This window comes from Lissotriton vulgaris, chromosome 7 (assembly GCF_964263255.1).
Source record: "Lissotriton vulgaris chromosome 7, aLisVul1.2, whole genome shotgun sequence".
Classification (NCBI taxonomy): Eukaryota; Metazoa; Chordata; class Amphibia; order Caudata; family Salamandridae; genus Lissotriton; species Lissotriton vulgaris.
The window spans coordinates 627,773,643-627,792,749 of record NC_141695.1 but is presented as its reverse complement, the minus strand read 5'-3'; the positions used below and the strand labels follow the sequence as shown (position 1 = coordinate 627,792,749).

General features: G+C 48.5%; 1 protein-coding gene across 1 annotated transcript in view; it reads right to left on the bottom strand.

Moving 5' to 3' along the window:
• GRIN2C (glutamate ionotropic receptor NMDA type subunit 2C) overlaps positions 1 to 19,107 on the bottom strand; it is a 346,074-nt gene that overhangs the window by 74,763 nt on the left and 252,204 nt on the right. The window lies entirely within an intron of this gene.

The window sequence follows — 19,107 nt, the reverse complement described above, 5'->3', positions numbered from 1 at the left end:
CTATCGCGTTTGATTTTGTTCTTTGAGGCCAGATAGGCTGTGCTAGAGTGCAGTGATCTCTGAGGGTGGTAGGGGGTAGCTAGGGAGCAGATCATTGCGGGTGCTGTATTCCACATGGCTTTGTGCATTATGCACATCGCCTCGAATTTTACCCTGGCCTGGATGGGCAGCCAGTGTAGTTTCTTCAAGGCGGCAGCGCCTGAGTCTCGTCGGGAGAGTCCAAGAAGAAGGCGTGCAGCCGCGTTTTGGGTTACTCGAAGCTTCTTAGTTGTGCTGATTGGTGCACCCAGGTAAAGGGCGTTCCCATAATCGAGGCGGGATAGGATGATGGCCTGGACCATTATCCTACGGGCTTGAAAAGGGAGGAGAGGCAATATTTTCCTCAGCATTCTCATCAGCCCGAAGCAGGTGGCAGAAAGTATTGTGGCTTGCTGGTTAAAGCTGAAGGTGTCGTCTAGCCATACACCTAGGCTTTTGATATGATCTTTTGGCTCTGGGGGGGTGCCCATGTAGGTCGGCCAATCTATGGTGGGTCTTGGTACAGCTGTGTTCCCTAGAAACATGATCTCTGTTTTGTCCCCGTTCAATTTTAGGTGGGACAAGGCCATCCATTTTGTTACTGCTTCAAGGCAGCTGCTCAAGTTGTGGGAGGTGCTGTCAAGCTGGTTCAAGGCTACCACTAGTTGGGTGTCATCAGCATAGGTTATGATTTCAAAACCGAATGGGATGACGATCCCTGCCAGTGGTTCCATGTACACGTTAAAAAGGGTTGGACTCAGGGAGGAGCCCTGAGGTACGCCCTGGTTGAGGGGCCAGATTTTAGAATGAGTGGCCCCCTCTACCACCTGAAACGTGCGGTCTTCCAGGAAGGACCGTAGCCACGTAATGGCCTTCCCTGTCACTCCGAGCTGTACTAGACGGGAAATTAGGATATTGCTGTTTACAGTGTCAAAGGCGGCACTAAGATCTAATAGCATAATTGCTGTGGTGCCGCATTGATCCATATGCTTCCGGGCTAGCTCTGTTACAGTCAGCAGAGCAGACTCTGTTCCCAATTGGGGGCGAAAGCCGGCTTGCGAGTCATGGAGTAGGTGGTTTGTTTCCAGATAATGTATCAAGATGGTGTTGATGTACTTCTCAAGCAGCTTGCTTATCCAGAGGAGGAGCAAAATCGGGCGGTAGTTGGCCATTTTTCCAGGGTCGAGGTTGGGCTTCTTCAAGAGGGCCCTAACTTGTGCACATTTCCTGGCTTTTGGCACTTTCCCTGTGGAGATTGATGAATTCATGATGTTTAGAATGGCTGGTCTAATGGTGTCCGCCACCTTTAGATGATGTCGCGGAGGGGCAGGGTCGGTAGGGGATCCTGATGTCACTTTCAGCTTTAGGGTTTTAAGGGAGTCTTCCTTAAGCGGTGGGAAGTCCGCTAACTGGCAGGCAGAAGTTGAGGGGGTATTATCTATTTCGGATAGATGCTGTTTGATGGGTTTAAAGGATGAGGAGATGGATTGGATCTTTTGATGGAAGTAGTCTGCTTGACTGTCACAGCGGTTCTGGGCTTCACTGGGATCAGGCGGGCTGGGAGGGGTACTAATCAGGGATTTTGCTATTCGGAATATTTCCCTCGGGGTATTGGCTGATGTTCTGATAATTTCTTCATAAAATTTTGCCTGCGCTGATCTGATTTTGACTTTGTGTTGCTTGATAGACTCTCTGTAACTACTTTTGTCGTACGCCCTGAGTGTGTGTCTCCAAGTACTCTCTAGTTTCCTGCAGTTTTGTTTTAACTCTTTTAGTTTGAGGGTGAACCAAGGTGACTCCTTTGACTTGGTTTTCTCTTTAAGGGGTATCAGAGGAGCTATTGCGTCCAGAGTGGACTGTACCCATTCATTATAGTGTGTATAGAGGGTATCTGGATCTTCTCCTGTTGGAGATGGGATTGCGGAGAGGGAGTCAGTCCATTGATCGGGGGATACCTTCCTCCAGTTCCTTCCCCTTAATGGGGTGGGACCGAGGGGGAGGGCAGGGGTTTCCAGAGTAGTGGTACCAGGGAGTGGTCGGACCATGGGAGAGGGACCGGAGTTCCTACCTCAAGCCTCTGGTCGTTGCTTAAGACTGCGTCTAGCAAATGGCCTTTATTATGTGTGGGTTCGAAACCCTTCTGGAAAATTTGGAGGGCTGCAAGGTTGGTTCTAAAGGATTTTGCTAGGGAGTCTGAGGAGTCGTCTAAGTGGATGTTTATATCTCCCAATACTGAGAGATGTGGTGAGGATATAGCTAACTCGGCGACCTTAGAAGGGAGGGAATTCATGAATTCTCCTGTGTGACCCCGGGGGCAGTAGAGGAGTAGTCCTGAGAAGGTTGAAGTGGCAGATAAGTCTAAGGCGAAGCTCATGCTTTCACAATCCAGTATAGCGGCTGGGCCGGCTCTGCATTGTTAGCAGTTTTTAAACAATATCCCTAAACCTCCTCCTCTTCCCCCCCTTCCTATCGACCCTCTGTAATCCATAGCCACGTTGTAGTAAGGTGCTGATATCTAGGTCAATCTCATCTTGTAGCCAAGTTTCCGTCAGGAATATAGCATCCGAGTCGAGGTTATCAAGAAGGATTAACATTTCTACAGCGTGTTTGGTCAGGGACCAACAGTTTAGGAGAAACATTTTGAAACGGGATCTGAGGGTCTCCGTTGGTGTTTGCGGAGGCTTAGGTTCGAAGTGACAATGGGGGCACTTCTTGATGGCTTTACTTGGACACAGGGAGTGAAGGCAGGAAGCCTTAGTAATGGGCATTAGCTTCATAAGGGAGTCTGGATCATACCTTATGCGGGTCGATGATGTCTGAGACTTTTGGGGAGGGGTTCTGGTCCCTGGTCGCGGCAGGGCGCGGGCGGGCGGAGACGGGCTTGCCTTTGGCGCGCCGCCGGTGCGCCCGCTGCACGCGTCCGCTGCGCGTGCGCTTGGCTTGCTGTTTTTGTAGGGTGGGGTGCTCCAGGACTAGAGCGCTACCCTCCCGGAAGTGGCAGGCGGAGCCGGCGGAAGTGAGACTTTCCTTCCTTCTAGCCCTCCGCTACGAACGGCACAAGCCGCGGCGGAACGGGGCTCGGGAGAGTCTGGGCAGTGCCTGAAGTAAGAGCAGACAGGTAGGGAACAGTAGATTTTTAAAAATAGTAATTCATTTTTTAAAATCAATTTAACAACGTAAAGTGAAAAGTGCAGCGGTCAGGCAAGCGACTTAGCTTGGAGCGGTGCCAATACGGGGAGCAGACTGGTGTGGGAGAGGCAACTACAATTTTAAAAATTGCATATCATTTTAAAAAACAAAGTACAGCGGTCAGGTAGAGTCTCCGACCGAGACCCACCACATCCACTGCGAGTGCTCCTGCCTTGCCTCTTTTGTAGGGTGAGGTGCTCCAGGACTAGAGCGCTACCCTCCCGGAAGTGGCAGGCGGAGCCGGCGGAAGTGAGACTTTCCTCCCTTCTAGCCCTCTGCTACGATTATCTGGTGTAAACTTGTAAATTCATCTACTTCTTTACCTGCCACTGCATGGCCTTCAAGTCATTGAAGAAGACTTTCCTCTGAAAGAGGCTTGGCCTTTTGCTGACCTCGAATGTCAGATGCAGCAGTTTATGTCATCATGACGATGGCTACCTGCCATTTTCTGAAGACATACTTGCCTCACATAGACATTACTCGATTACGCCGATTAAAGTATATTTCAGCTGCAGATCCTCTAACAGATTGTGAAACAGTAAATTTCCTACAGGAATATGATAGAAATGTGTAACATTGCCTACATATGCGTGCTCCAAGGTCCAAAGGCATGAGCCTGCGTGGTGAGTGACCTGGGATCCAGAAAGAGAGAATGGTCTCTTTGAGCCCTACTGTGGCAATGAGAAACATTTCTAGGGAGACAGCCAGGAACTGGATTGATGGTTAAGTGTCACCTTTAGAAATTATATTTTAAAGCTTACTCAGAAGAAGGGGTGCACCTTTAAACTCTGAGACCCAATGAAGATTGTCGTAAATTAGTTCTTCATGTTACATGGCTGACAGTGGTTATTAATCTTTCCTTTGTGTTCTTACCTCCTTAGCCTCTCAGAATACCTATCTGTGTTCTAACTTGTACCGAAGAGTTCTACTCTTGTCAGTTGATGGTCTGGTCAGCTGGCGAGGTGTGCGCTCAGCTGGATCTTACAATAAATCTACATGTAACTAACTAGAAGTGTCCTGAGATCTATCTACAAGCAATCCACAACAAAGATACCGTGTGATGACGGCCTCCACTACATGTGCTCTGCCACCTGAGACGAACGGGGCAATGATAAAGTACTCTATGGAGGTGGGAGCATGTTTTTAAAAGGAGAAATATAACGCTAGGCAATTTCAAACAATTTAAGAGGAGTGGAAATTTTGATCGATTTAGTTTTTGGCTTTAGATGGTAGAATTGGTTTCAAAGGGTTAGAAGGGAACTGTGAGAGCATGATGTTGAATCATGTTGTTACGCTTTTGAAGTTGAAAAGAAGAGCTTTATGTTGAAAAGAGTGTACAACGGTGATTCTGAAGGTCCTTCCTTGGAGAACCTCAGGGTAGTTAGCACGAGCTTAGGCGTGTAATCTTTGAACCTCAATAGTGTGAGTATGGATCATTAACAATCCAGGTTGGCAGGGACCGGGTTCAATGCTAATGATAAAAAAATAAACATAGGACAGATATACGTGCTTTAGCTCAATTACGTATGATTTACAGCACAGTACTAATGGACTGCCATATGTTTGTAAAGAAAAATGGAAGTAACTACTACCTTTGTTCTTAAAATGTGGTATTTTTAGTATACTGTTGCGTTAACTTTTTGGTGGTTATGATTTCCTTTTATGTCGCCGGAGGCTTGGGACATTTTCTAAGTTGAACCAAAAAGTTGTTTAGAAGTGTATTCAAAAAGAAAACATTTGAAAGTGTATAGCAAAAGGGTATTTTATAGAGTCTATCATGATGTGTTAATGCACGGGTACTCATAGTACGGTGTGGGCCTCCAGCGGCCCGGCAAGCCTTCCGTGGCGGCCCCCCCCAGACATCGTATCTGTGTTTTAATTTTTTTTTAAGAGTGTCTGCAGCAGCGCGAGAGACTCTGCTGCTCTGTGGGGGCCGCGGGCCAGGCGATCCTAACGATGGCCAGAGTAAAGCTGCAGGGGCCTAAGAAGAGGTGAAATACATCAGAGCCTCATTAACACGCAAATGGTCTTTTAAAGACCTGTGAAGTGCTCGGGTGCGGCTGTAAGTGTGTGTGTGCCCAGGCTGGCACACAGGCAGGGTGAAATGACAGAGGGAGTGGGAGGGAAAGGGAGGGGGACGGAGAGGGCGTGAGAGGGAGGGAAAGGGAGGGGGCAGAGAGGGAGTGAGAGGGAGGGAAAGGGAGGAAGACGGAGAGGGAGTGAGAGGGAGGGAAAGGGAGGGAGACAGAGAGGGAGTGAGGGGGAGGGAAAGGGATTGAGAGGGAGTGAGAGGGAGTAAAAAGGGAGTGAGAGGGAGTGAGAGGGAGGGAAAGGGAGGGAGACAGAGAGGGAGTGAGAGGAAGGGAAAGGGAGGGAGACAGAGAGGGAGTGAGAGGGAGGGAAATAGAGTGAGAGGGAGTGAGAGGGAGGGAAAGGGAGTGAGAGGGAGGGAAAGGGAGGGAGACGGGGAGAGAGTGAAAGGGAGGGAAAGGGAGTGAGACAGAGAGGGAGTGAGAGGGAGGGAAAGGGAGGGAGACTGATAGGGAGTGAGAGGGAGGGAGACGAGAGGGAGTGAAAGGGAGGGAGACGGAGTGGGAGTGAGGGAGTGAGATGGAGGGAGGGAAATGGAGGGAAAGGGAGGGAAAGGGAGGGAAAGGGAGGGAAAGGGACGGAGACGGAGAGGGAGGGAAAGGGAGGGAGATGGAGAGGGAGGGAGAGGGCGAGAAAGGGAGGGAGAGGGAGTGAGAGGGAGGGAAATGGAGGGGGACGGAGAGGGAGTGAGAGGGAGGGAAAGGGAGGGAGAGGGAGAGGGAGGGAGAGGGAGGGAGACGGAGGGAGATGAGAGGGAGTGAGAGAGAGGGAAAGGGAGGGAGACAGAGTGAGAGGGAGAGAAAGGGAGGGAAAGGGAGTGACAGGGAGTGAGAGGGAGGGAAAGGGAGTGAGATGGGGAGGAAGTGAGAGGGAGGGAAAGGGAGGGAGACGGAGAGGGAGTGAGAGGGAGGGAAAGGGAAGGAGACGGAGAGGGAGTGAAAGGGAGGGGGACGGAGAGGGGGTGAGAGGGGGGAACGGGAGGGAAAGGGAGGGAGCTGGAGAGGGAGTGAGAGGGAGTGAGAGGGAGGGAGACGGAGGAAGAGGGAGTGAGAGGGAGGGAAAGGGAGGGAGACAGAGTGCGAGGGAGAGAAAGGGAGGGAAAGGGAGTGACAGGGAGTGAGAGGGAGGGAAAGGGAGTGAGAGGGAGGGAAAGGGAGTGAGATGGAGAGGGAGTGAGAGGGAGGGAAAGGGAGGGAGACAGAGAGGGAGTTAGAGGGAGGGAAAGGGAGGGAGACGGAGAGGGAGTTAGAGGGAGTGAAAGGGAGGGAGACGGAGAGGGAGTGAGAGGGAGGGAAAGGAGAGAGATGGAGAGGGAGTGAGAGAGAGAGAGGGAGAGAGAGAGAGAGGGAGACAGTCAGAGTGAGTGAGACAGAGGGAGAGAGGGAGAGAGAGGGAGTAATAGGGAGTGAGAGAGAGTGAGACGGTCAGAGTGAGTGAGACAGAGGGAGACAGGAGAGACGGAGGGAGAGAGGAAGAGCAAGCTAGAGAGAGGGAGGGAGACCGAGAGAGAAAGAGAGAGAGAGATGTGTGTATGCCGGGTCTGGTGGCTCAGTAGACGAAGGCGTCCGCAGCAGGGACCTGTGATCAACCTCTTGGTCAGTTTTTTTTGTTGCTCTAGCCCTGCCCCCCACCCACTGACCCCGCCCCCACAGGTGCCGCCCTTGGACACAAACCAAACTGTAAATTTGGCCCCAGAGAAAGCTTGTGACTACCCATGTGTTAAATGCATTCTATGAAATGTACTATGTTTTTTTGACAGTTTTGTGGTACTAGTGTGAACATACCAATCTTTTGAGTGAATAGTTTATGAAGAGAAAGTGTTGTCTTAAGAATTTTTAAAGCCCTGAGCAAGGCACATTTTGGGCCCCCGGTTCATAATTTACCTGCCCATTTTCTGTTAATTCAAGCCCGCATGCTGCCAAACAAGTTTACAGAAATGGGGTTTACACAACAACAGTTGAAATATGTCTTTTGAGGGCCTTCAAAAATCCTTACGAGGCCACTGTGCAAATTGAGAGTGACTGAGGCATACAGGTTGGTGGTGAGTAGAGAGTCTGAGCTATTGGTAAAGACACAGGTGAGCTAGATAAGAAGAAAGTTTACTTTCCCAGAGGCCCCCTTGGAAGTAGAGGTAGGCGGAACTCACAGAGTTTTACTCCATGGAATTCCGCAGAGTTACATGAAAACTCTGCGATATTCCGTGGAGTTCTGCGAGTGGGCGGAATTCGACACATTGCGAAGCTCACACAGATTTTTTGCGCCAAATCTTGTTTTGTGCTGCAAAATCAGTGTGAATGGCACCATGTGGCACACTAGAGTGCGCCGCGGCTTCTTTGCTGCTGCTCTGGTAGATTTTTCTACTTGACTATCAGGTTTCTCACAGCGAAGCGTCAATACCACCCATAACCACCCGTGTTGAGAAAATTTCACTAGGTGCCCTCTAGCTCCCAAAAATGGCAGTAGGGGATGCCAATTCTCATTCACCAACTTACCGTTGGTGAGCTGCGCATTTGAAATCTCTGCCACATGGCGGTTGGCAGAGTTTGGCCAGAACTCTGCGTTACAAGCGTAACGTGGAGTAGCCAAAACTCTGCGAAATCCACCGGCTGAGCGGAATTAATCGCCCACCCCTACTTGGAGGGTGGGGGCCCTGAGCAATTGTCCACTTTGACTCTGCCACAAAATGTCCACAAAATGTCACTGTGGTGAGGCCATCATGAGCGTTTTATTAAAAGTTGTCAATGATTTACAAAGTTGCTTAAGTAATTTATAAATTGCTTTATGTGACTTGGGAAGGTGTAACTGATTTAAAATGGATGAAAATAGTTTTGAAAGAGGTGAGGTGGATATCGAAGAGGTGAATGCGACTGATGACGGTAAGTGATCAATGAAGCTCTTAAGTAATGAACTGAAGATTTAAGTGATTAACGGGCATGTGCACGAGATTAAATAGGAAGTTACGTGATTAACAAACGTGTTTACAGGGTATTGATTCATGCAGAAGAATGTGATGGTAAATACCCAGAGTGAGCCAGTGATAGGGGAACGGTATGTGCTATAGATGACAAGGAGGGGACTAGATAAGTGAACCAGGGAGCTGAAAGCAGGGAGAGGGTTAAGCATAGGTATTTGATAAGTAGAACAGATAAACAGTTGGATAGAGATAAAGTAACATTTTTTAATTCAGGTTCATTTTAGCCGCCATTATTCTCCAGAATATCTAAATTAAATCCCATCCATGGCTTTGCGTTTATCCTGTGGGTTTAGGGCTTGTCACTCCTTTCTCAAAGCCGTCTCCTCCTCCCTCTGGTTCCCGCCATCTTCGCTGCCATCCCTCCCTGCTGCAGTCAGGCGATTAACCTCCAAGGTCAGCACTACTCCGAATCTGGCGTCTCTAGGGCCGCAGAAACTGGGGCAGGAGGATGTCTGAAGTCATTGGATCAAACGGAGTAAAAATATCTATGCAAAGATGCCTGGGCATAATGTGGAAGGTGCATTTATTAAACAGAAAGCTGCCTCGGAGTGGGCTGTTAGTCTCTATGAGATCTGATGCGTGGGCACAGGGGAAGGGACTTTCTGGGGATTAGGTACTCTCATCCAGGGCTTACCACTTGCTGGCGTCTGAAATCCCTAGCTCAGGCTAATGGCTTTGATGAGGGGCCCAGAACAAGGGCCCGGAGCCGAAAAGATTGTCCAGCTGACAACATCAAAGGACCAGGATCGATTGCTAATATGACGAATCCCAGCACAAGCCTCCTCTAGCCTGACTACATCTTAGAATAAGGCGCCGGGAAAGGGCTCAATCACATCCTTGAGTTCAGAGGCGACCAAAACTTATCACGGATTACAAACTAAATATGGTTGGCCTCGTGCTAACAACTTCTCAGACATCAGACGTTTGCCTGCCACAGCGGTCACCTCATTGCAAACAATGAAAGCACTGTTCTAGAGAAGACCCCCATCTTAGAGGCCTGGACGGCCCTGCCACAAGGACAACCACATCTCACAGGCATGGACAAACCTGATCTGAGAAACATCTCTCAGCCCAGCACAACCTGTGATCATCTGGGAAGTTATGGCTGGCACAGGGAGGGCCATCGCTCACCCCAGCTGCATGTTAGTACTTTCTTCAGATGGCAAAGGACAGGTCTGGGGCTTTTATTGTGTCTTCCCTTGTGTCTATGACTGAGAATGCGCATGCAATGTAAATGTGATCTGATGGCCCAGTCTCACAGGACAGCTCCTGGAACATCATGGATGGGGTGTTCAGGCTGGTTGTAGCTGGTCCCCTGCCAGGGAACCAAGGAAACTGATGGGAGGAACTTGGAAGAGAAGGGGGACAGGAGAGTCAGGTATGTGAGGAGCCAATACGGTGGCTGTCCACATCTAGACTAAATTCAAGGCTGTGCTAGCCTTATAGCTTTACCGGGGTCCCCCCTCATGTTTAGTCTGCGAGGGGTCTCAGGCATCCGGGATCAGGTATGGCTGCAGTAAGCCTTTCCTTCAGGGTGATGAATCACTACTGGTGAGAAGAGGATCACTAGACCTATGGAAACTAGTAGCTGCCACTGCTCTGAGGGGTCACCCGCTGCAGACTGATGACAGGCTCCTGGTGGTCATATTTAATCTGCCTAACATGGCAGATTGAATATGGTAGCCTGGATCCAAACGTGGGTACAGCATGAGAACTAAGTAGTTAGTGTCAGATGTTTCAAAGCAGAGCACTGTCTGAGCCTTCAGGTCAATGAAATGACCATTTCCCCTATCATGCAGGGGCGTAACAAAGGCCCCCTCGATGTCCGAGAGGCTAACCAATGCTGGGGTTGGCCCCCTCAGCCCCAAATGATGGAAGTGTAAGGGGCCCCTTCAACATATCTTGCAGGGGGGCCCTCAATTTTGTTACGCCACTGCTATCATGCATGCTGGTGCCACTGAAAAGGTGCTGCTGGGAATGCCAGGATTACACAAAACTGTACAATGCTGTCTCGAGGTGCTGCATCTACTTCTACCGGGGACAAGAACACACCAATAATAATCAAGCAGAACAATGTCTCCCTCTCCCAGTGATCCTTATGTTGGCTTCTGGCAGACAACACGGAGGGACCGCTGTCATCAACAGAAGGAGAAGAAGCATAACTGCCTGGAAGAGCTGTTTTTGATGTTTAATGATGGAGAATGATTCCAAAAGAAAGATAGTGAAGAGTAAACTGGGATGAAAGAAGCGGGAACACTCTCAAAGGGCTAGAGCAAGATGTTAAAAGGTGTGCTAGGGCATTCTGAGAGTAACACTAGAGTCCAAAGGAAGAGCCCGGCACTGTTCAAGCTCGGAGTGAGAGGTGTCACCCCATATCACCATATGATCATTCAACTGAAGGTCATGCACACAAATAAACTTCAGAACTGCCTGCTAGGTAATTGGGTAATCAGAGCAAAATGTTATACTGCATATGCAAGTCTACCTTCCCTACAGTGACTCTGCTTATTAGTGTCTGAGGACTGCGGGGTGCCCTATAAGCTGAGTGCAAGAAATTGGCTTACTGGTTGAGACGGGTGGGAGCCCAAATTAACCTGTGGTCAGCCCTCTGGTAACTTGGCACAAAGCTGTCCGACTTAACTTAGAGGCAATGTGTAAAGTATTTATGTAGCACACCACAGTAATAACGTGAAAACACAACACTAGAAGATCCCACACAAGGAAAAATCCCACAACAATTTAGAAAAATAGAGTGAAATTTAAATTATTTGAAACAAAAATCCAATTCTTAGAACCGGAGATATGCAATTTTAAAGATTTAGGCAAAAAGAGTGCTGAAAAGCACAAAATATCAAATGTGGTTATCTGGTTGCATCAGACCTTCACAAAGTTGCAAGTTCAGACTGACTATGATGGAGTGTGGGCTCGATACAGGACCAAGTTAGGCTGCTAAAATGAGTACCTTAATTTCTGGTTGCAAAGTGTTGCGAGGTCCCGCTTCGGGGATGTGTTGCTCAGCGGCTGTACCAAGGACCATAAAAATGTGTACGCATCTTTGCAAAGTTTATCAATTTGAGGCTATGCATAATGCTTCCAGGATACTCTCTGATTAGATGCAAATATATGCAAAAGCATTAAAGCAAAATTGATGATTCTTTGCTTTCAACCCAAAATGTTCATTAAGAAAAATGCAAGTAGGAAAAAATGTTTTGCTAAACTACTGTGTATTTTTAGGTACCGTTTCTTTGAAGCATCATTTAGTAAAATGTGTTGATACATGCTAGTATTTCCCAAAAATATTTATAGTGGAAAATCAGAGTAAACAGTTTCAACAACATTATATGAAACATGAAAACAAACAAGCACTGGCATAGCCAACAGGTAAGACATTGGTGGCCAGCCTTTTGTTTTTGTCAATGCGTGACTTGTTTTGACATGGTTTTCGTAAAAAAGTTATTGTTGTGGGAGCTGCTGAGCTCTCATAATTACAACAAACATTGGCAAAGGCAAACATATTTTGGTCTTAAAAACCTACATTGCCACAGTCAGTTCCTGGCACTGAATAACACTACTTTGTGGGCCGATATGCTCCTTGTGAAAGAGGAGAATGCTGTCACTCACAGTGAAGCCAGACGGTAGATAGATAGATAGAGAGAGGATTGTAATAAAAACGAAAGGTCTTGTTAACGGCAGAATTAAATAGTTGCCCAATTCTTAAAGAATTTCACAAAAGTGCACCCATGCCTTATGTCCTTGCATTAGTGTAGATGAGCAGTTTTCATGAATTCACAAGATTTTACAGAAGTGGGTCAGGAAATCGTACTCCTAGAAAATATTTGAGAATTGCACTTTAGCATGAGCAAACATGCATGTGTAGATTTGCTTAAGCAGAAATCTGTTGAGTGGTAACAAGTTCATACTCCCACTATCTAGTTTGTACTCCAACCCTGGGAGAAGTTTTATTTCTGCCCTTGTCAGGAGTAAATTTCAAACTGTTCTCTATATGGGAAAATATTAGAGACAAGTTGAGGAAAACATGCAAGTTAGTGGGTTTTCACAGTCTCAAAAGGACATTTCAACCATGGGGAACTATTACTTACAGTGACCTCCAGCCCCACTATGTAGATCTGCCAAAAGGTGGCAAAATAAGGGAATTGCTAGTATTCAAATACTACTATGGTATGAGCCCTACCATAATCAGAGAGGCGATTACCAGAGCTCTTATATAATGAGATTGTAGCCATAACTACATGGCACCAAAGGGACAAATGAATTGTGTTACAGGAAAAGTAGATTTATGGAGCAACATGTCCCATGGACAAGTAGATATTTTATTGAATTCTACAACCCAGGGTATCACTTGGGGGACAACACTCTCAGCAGGCAGAATCCAGGTTCATGGTGGTTTGAGCATTTTCTGCACATAAGACTCTGATTAGGAGGCCAGGAAACTAGCCCTTGCAGTCCTGGGTTCAAGATGCAGGCCAGTCCTTCTCACTTAGGTAGCAGGTAAACAGGGAAGCAGAGTAGCAGGACAGCAGCGTAGCAGTCCTTCTTGCTGCAGAGCAGCACAACTGTCCTTCTACAGTGTCTTCCACAGCTCCAGTGAGGGACTAAAGAGTTGGGTTTGAGGCTCCACTATTTATACCTGTTGCTCACTGTGAAGTGAGCAAAGCTTCAAGAGTCCCCCCCACAGAGGTGTCTGGAATTTCCTGCCTCCTAGCTCTAGCCCACGCATGTCTGAGGACACAAAAGACTAGTCCCTTTGTGTGTGCTGAGGAAGTGTATTTGTGGTGTGCACGCGTGGTAGGTGACAACTCCACCTGCTTTCAAGTCAAAGATGGCTAAATCTGCCTACACCTATTCCCCCTTTATCTCATTGGGAGCAATACAAGAAAACCTGCCACCAACACCGTGGTATTCCTATTGCTATTCTCTATTATCAGAATTGAATGGGTGCTTATGTTCCATCCTAGCATAGTATGGAATGTTCTGATGTCATTAGGGGTTTGAAGGATGCTGCTCAGTTGAAGCTTACTGTGCCAGCTGTTGGATGGGATCCTTTGTACCTGAAAAAACTTCTGATGAAGACCACAATGTTTCCTAATTTTTATGGAAACTCTGCACACACCTAGTCATGGGACCCTGGATACAGGCTTCAGGTACCAAATGGTTGGTACGAGAAAATGTCAACTTTCTAAAAGTGGCATTTTTCAGAATTGTGACTTAAAATCTGACTCTACCATTATAGAGGGTTTTAAATTATAATTCTTTAGACACCATACTTGACATTCCTACCTGGTTCCAAATGGAAGTTATCACTTACTAAATGTAATAAGGTAACCCAATGTTATCCTATAGGAGAGGTAGGCCTTGTAATAGTGAAAAAAGAATGTACAAGTTTTTCACTACCAGGACATGTTAAAGTTAAAAATAGTGGTGGGTGGAACTCATGGAGTCCCGCCAACGTGCAGAAAATATACAGCTTGTGTTGCAATTTGGCTCCAATAGCGCGAGCAGCACTGAAAATCAGCGTGAACAGCACCATGCATTGGGCAAGAGCACACGGCGATTCAAGTAGATTTTTTTGCCGCTCGAGTAGAAAGTCTTTTTGAGCGGCTGCAAATATACTCTAACGGAAGCCCTCTGACCGTGACCTTTCACAAACGCTGAAACCGCCTGGGTTGAAAGATTGCTCTGGGGGATGCCAAATCTTGCTCACACTTGCCAGCTTGCATAAATTGGAGCCCATTGGTAAAAAAAAGTCCACCAATCGGCAATTGACGTAATTTGGCCAGAACTCTGCGCTAAAGAATAACACCAAGTGACCAAAATTCTGCCAGTTCTGCTGGTGGAATGAAATATTTCGCCCTCTCCTAGTTAAAAGTACATGTCCAACTTTTTAAATACACTGCACCCTGTCCTATATGCTGTTTAGGGCCTACTCTAGAGGTGACTTATATGTATTTAAAAGGAAGGCTTAGGCCTGGCAAAAGATGTATTTTCTATGTCGAATTGGCAATTTAAACCTGCAAACACAGGCTGCAATGTCAGGCCTGAGGCATGTTTAAAAGGGCGACCTAGGTGGGTGGCACAATCAGTGCTACAGACCTACTGGTACCCTTTAATTTACAGGCCCTGGGTACAGGTAGTACCACTTTACTAGAGAATTACAAGTAAATTAAATGTGTCAATTGGATGGAAGCCAATGTTATTATATTTTGGAGAGAAAGTACAAGCCCTTTAGCACTGGTTAGCTGTGGTAAAGGGTGGAGAGTCATATGGGTAGCTAAAATTACATCAGCAAAAATATAAGGATTGAAGTCAAAACACTGGGAGAGAACCACGCCAAGGATGTCCAGTTCAGCAATGAGTATCAGGCACGATGAGTTTGAAGGGCTGGAAGTATGCAAACAGTCTCTTCTCAAGAAAGAGCCAAGACTGTGTGGCACTAGTGCTTGTCGAGATACTAGGGGGTAGATTTCTTGAGGCCATTCATGTCAAGGATCATGTTTTCACCAGGTATGGATAAACAGCAAATGTAGGGTGGAAACAGTAGCTGAGATAAAGTGAAGTTTCCTGGATTTGATTGAGTGAAGTAGCAATAAGAAACTCAATCACCAGAAGTTGGCGCCAACTCCACTGCCTACACATTCAAAAATAAACATCTGCACATATTCACCGCATTTCATACATCCCACATTGCATGATACATGTTGCCACACACATTCCCCCTCATCTTCAATGCAACAAAAGGAAATAAGAGAAACCAGCGAATGAAGAGAAAATGAATGATAAAGGGAATACATAAAATAAAAAAACATATAGGAATCAGTCCCTATTCAGAACTAAGATAATATACTTCAACACAAATCACACAACTACCATTCATCCAAGACAATTGGAAAAGCGTTTTATGTTCACCTCCAAGATAACATCGATGCTACCATCTCCTGTACAACGACCAGTCTGGCTACAGATCACACTGCAGCATGAAGACCATCACCTTACACATTGTAGACAATGGCGTCTTGACCACAGATGAAGATGATCCCGGCTTTCTAATATTATTGAACCTCTCAGCTGCCTTCAACAATTTGACCATCCCACCCTCAAAAGCACTTTCGAGAGTATACGACGTTTACAACGCGAGCGTTACAACGACGTACCATTACCACGCGGTTATAACAACGAAAGTTGTTACAACGAATTGCGCTGGGTGGCGCTCAAGGATAGTAAATCATTTAATTTACTATCCCAACACCTTCCCTACTATCCACGGGAACTGGTGTTGGAATAGTAAATTAAATTTTTTAAATTTGCGCCCCCCCCAACGCAAGTCGTTGTAACGAATTGCGTTGTTACAACCGCGTTGTAATGGTACGCGTTGTAAAAGTGTGCGTGGTAGTGACGTACATCCACTCTTGAGTCATGAATGGAATCACTGGCAGTATCCGTTACTGGTTTTCCTCCCACTTTTCCGACTGACACCAGTTTGTTCACATGGGCAGCTCCGGGGCACCATACTGTCTTCTTTCATCTTCACTCTTTACATGTAATTATGTGGTGCTCTACTCAGATAGCAGCTTCAAGATTCCCCAATATGTTGGTGATACCCTACTCGACTTGAAAATCTCTCTGCATTAGATATCCAATGCCTCAGACACTGCTTGCACATCACCAAGACCTGGCTGGCCAGCACCTACCTGAAACTCAACCCAACCAAAATTCCTATTATTCGATGGTGGTAAACCCGACATCCAGTGTACTGGTCCGACCGCCGGATTACAAACCATTGGCCGGAGCGATTCAGGCGAAGGGAAAGAAAGCCACCTCTCACAGGCTCAAGGAGCCCATCGGGACGCGGTAGAAGCCTAATTTCTATAATGGAGGTGGTGCCTGCAGAGGCACCACCATAGGGATTAGGCTGATACTTTCTGACAACCTTTTCATGGCGGTCCCACCACCAAGAAAAGGCTGTCTGAAAGGGACTTTGAGTGCTCCCAGCAGAGCCTTCGTACCCTGTGGGCCACTGCTAAATGGCCAGGGGAGCACATGTGGTAACTCCCAAACATCCATACATTGTGTGCAAGGCACCACAAGGTGCTTGCCACACAGTGCATGGATGTTTTCAAAATGTTTTTTACTTTTGCGGTTTGTGGAGCGGCCCTTTTCCTGGGCCGCTACCCAAGCTGTACTAGTAAAAGGCATTTTATGGCCACCTGCACGGCAGTCGTGTGGTAATTCAGCTGCCGGGAACGATGACTCCTTGTCAGACGGTCTCGTGCCTGAAACAATGGCGGTCGGACGCTCGTCCAACCTCCATCCTAATGAAGCCCTCTGATCTCTCAACGGTCAGTCAGAGGGAAATGCTGTCATTTTGTCCAGAGAAGGTTCTGTGATGATGTCACTCTGGTCGAAGAGGGGAGGGGCTGTGTTATCACAACCACAGTGATCAGGATGCACCAAATCCAGGAAATCTCAGCAAAGCATGAGTAGGTATGGACTCCTTAATACGTAACTCGCTGGACTACAACTGTAGTGATTAGGTACACGATTGCAAACTCAGCAATGCATACTTTGAGGATCAGCTCACATCTTGAATGGAAATTAACTGCCCCTCGACCTGCAGGTTTGGCTTCCTCCTCGTGCCGCAAACACCACCTAACATATCGTTTACATCAGAATTTGCAGAGGCTGCTCCCGAAGGGGGCTCGAGAGCCGGCGCCATAACCAGCGCTTCGTCCCCGGACAAACCAGTGGGGGCCCGCCTTTTGTGGCGCGCAAAGCGGGACAAAGGGCGAGAGATAGGCCCCGAGCTCCTCCCCCCCGCCAGCAGCCGCCGAAGTGATACCAACTCCCCCCCTGGCCAATGGGGGCCGGGGCGGGATACAAACCCCCCAATGGAAAGGGGGCCTACATGGCGGGAAGGCGAGAAGGGGGGCATATAAGCGCTGCTCCCCCAGGCAAGCTCCTATCTTCACGGAGCGGGGAGCAGCAACGGCGTTGGAGCACAATCTTGTCGAGAGGTTCCATTTAGGTCCGAGGGTCCCATGTGATGAGGAACCGGCCGCTGCTGCCCGAAGAAGAACAAGGGGTTTCCAGAGACGTCTGGGGTGCCCCCTCCCGTTCCGTTTGTAGGAGCAAAAAAGACGGCCCGGAGCTCCCCGCCCAGCCCCACTAAGGGGAGCGAGGAGCAGTAAATCGGCGAGCAGAATCCTACCACGCAGCACCGTGCACCCCGGGGATGGGTTCAAACAGGTGCGGTAACCACGCCGAAGGCAGAAGCCCCTGCCACATCATCCGGCACAGCAGGGAACAAGGGGGACTGGCGCCAGCGGACGTCGAGTCCGTCATGGCCCAGCAGCAGCAAAGTACCCCACATCGCCAGGCAGTCTCCAAGGGGGAAGGAAAAACCAGGATCGACGGAGCAAGAGCCGGAAGCAAAGGTTCCCCCTTCCTACTCGCAGGACAAAGCACGACCCAGGCCGAACAGGGTGCCAGAACGGCGACCCGAATGCACCTCAAGCCAGAACGGCGGTGCTCACGACGGAGCGACCCAGGGCAGCTGGCAGAGGTGGGGGCAAGCAGCTGAGACAAGGAGGGAACAGCAGCCAGGTCGGAACCAGTCTGCAGTCGGAGCGGGCGGCGGTGCCCCCGAGAGGACAAAGGTCGGGGCGGGCGGCAGTGCCCCCGCTGACATCGAAGGAGGTAAGAAACAGGGCGACGGAATATTGTTTGCCGCCATGCAAGGCGAGGTTCAGGGAAATAGAGGGGATAGAAGGCGCCCGAGACCCAAATATCCTTAGTATAGTAGTCATCGATGTCGATGCACTTACGGTGGCGCCCCCGCAGAAGGACCGGTGTTCCAATGGGGCTTCAGGCAGGTTTCGCACATCTTAGTATGGCAGCGGGCCTCCTAGGGGAGCGAGGAGGCGGTGGCCCAGGCTGATCAGGTCATCTCACGCTGCGGCCGCCGACCCTGGCAAGGAGGACAGAGTGGAGTGTTAGATCAGATCCGCGCTGCTTGTATACCAGACGCGCGTACCAACATGTGAGCTCAGCAAAGAGCTACCATGGAAATATGGAAATAAAATAAAATAGTAAGCAATAGACGGCGGACGTGTGTTTTTACACGATACATGCCCACGGTGCCCTTATGCCGGGAAACGAGGATTAGAAACTCGCGCCACCCGCCTCAGACGTTCTTTTGTGTCGAGCAGAGCGGGCACATCGCGCCTCAACGTAAAGCTGCCACTACCCGCACTCACCAGCAGAGGCGAGGAACAAGTGAGGAGATAAAGTGCACGTATGCCCGAGTTTGGTGCCGAGTTGAAGGGGGGTAGCAGTATGTATTTGGGATTGTGCCAGTGTGTACTACAACAGTCAATCTAACAGAGTAAGGGGCTCCATCTGGTGTGAAAGGATGGACACGGCGGAAATGTTAGCAAAGGCGGCCCGAAGGAACAACTGCAATGGGGGTTGTCACCCAGCAAAAAATTAAGTCAACCGAAAAGTCATTCATCGAAACGTAGGGTTGAGGTATTAATTTGGCTGTCCCCCTCACGTATGTAGTTTCCGGGCATCACCTTTCGCCTAAAACGTGCTGCAGCTCTAATGCAGCGGTAGGTGCTTTACACGCACATACGTCCGTAGGCCATAATAAAAGTGGAGCTCCCATGAGATGAATCACCCTTTCTGTAGAGGTTTGTCATAGGGGCTACTGTTACGGCCATGATAGCATGGTGGGCAGGATAAAGAGCCACCCTCCTTTCCCCCTCCGGCTGACGACAGACCGTGCGAGGCAGATGCCACGAAACCCCAAAAAATGCCAG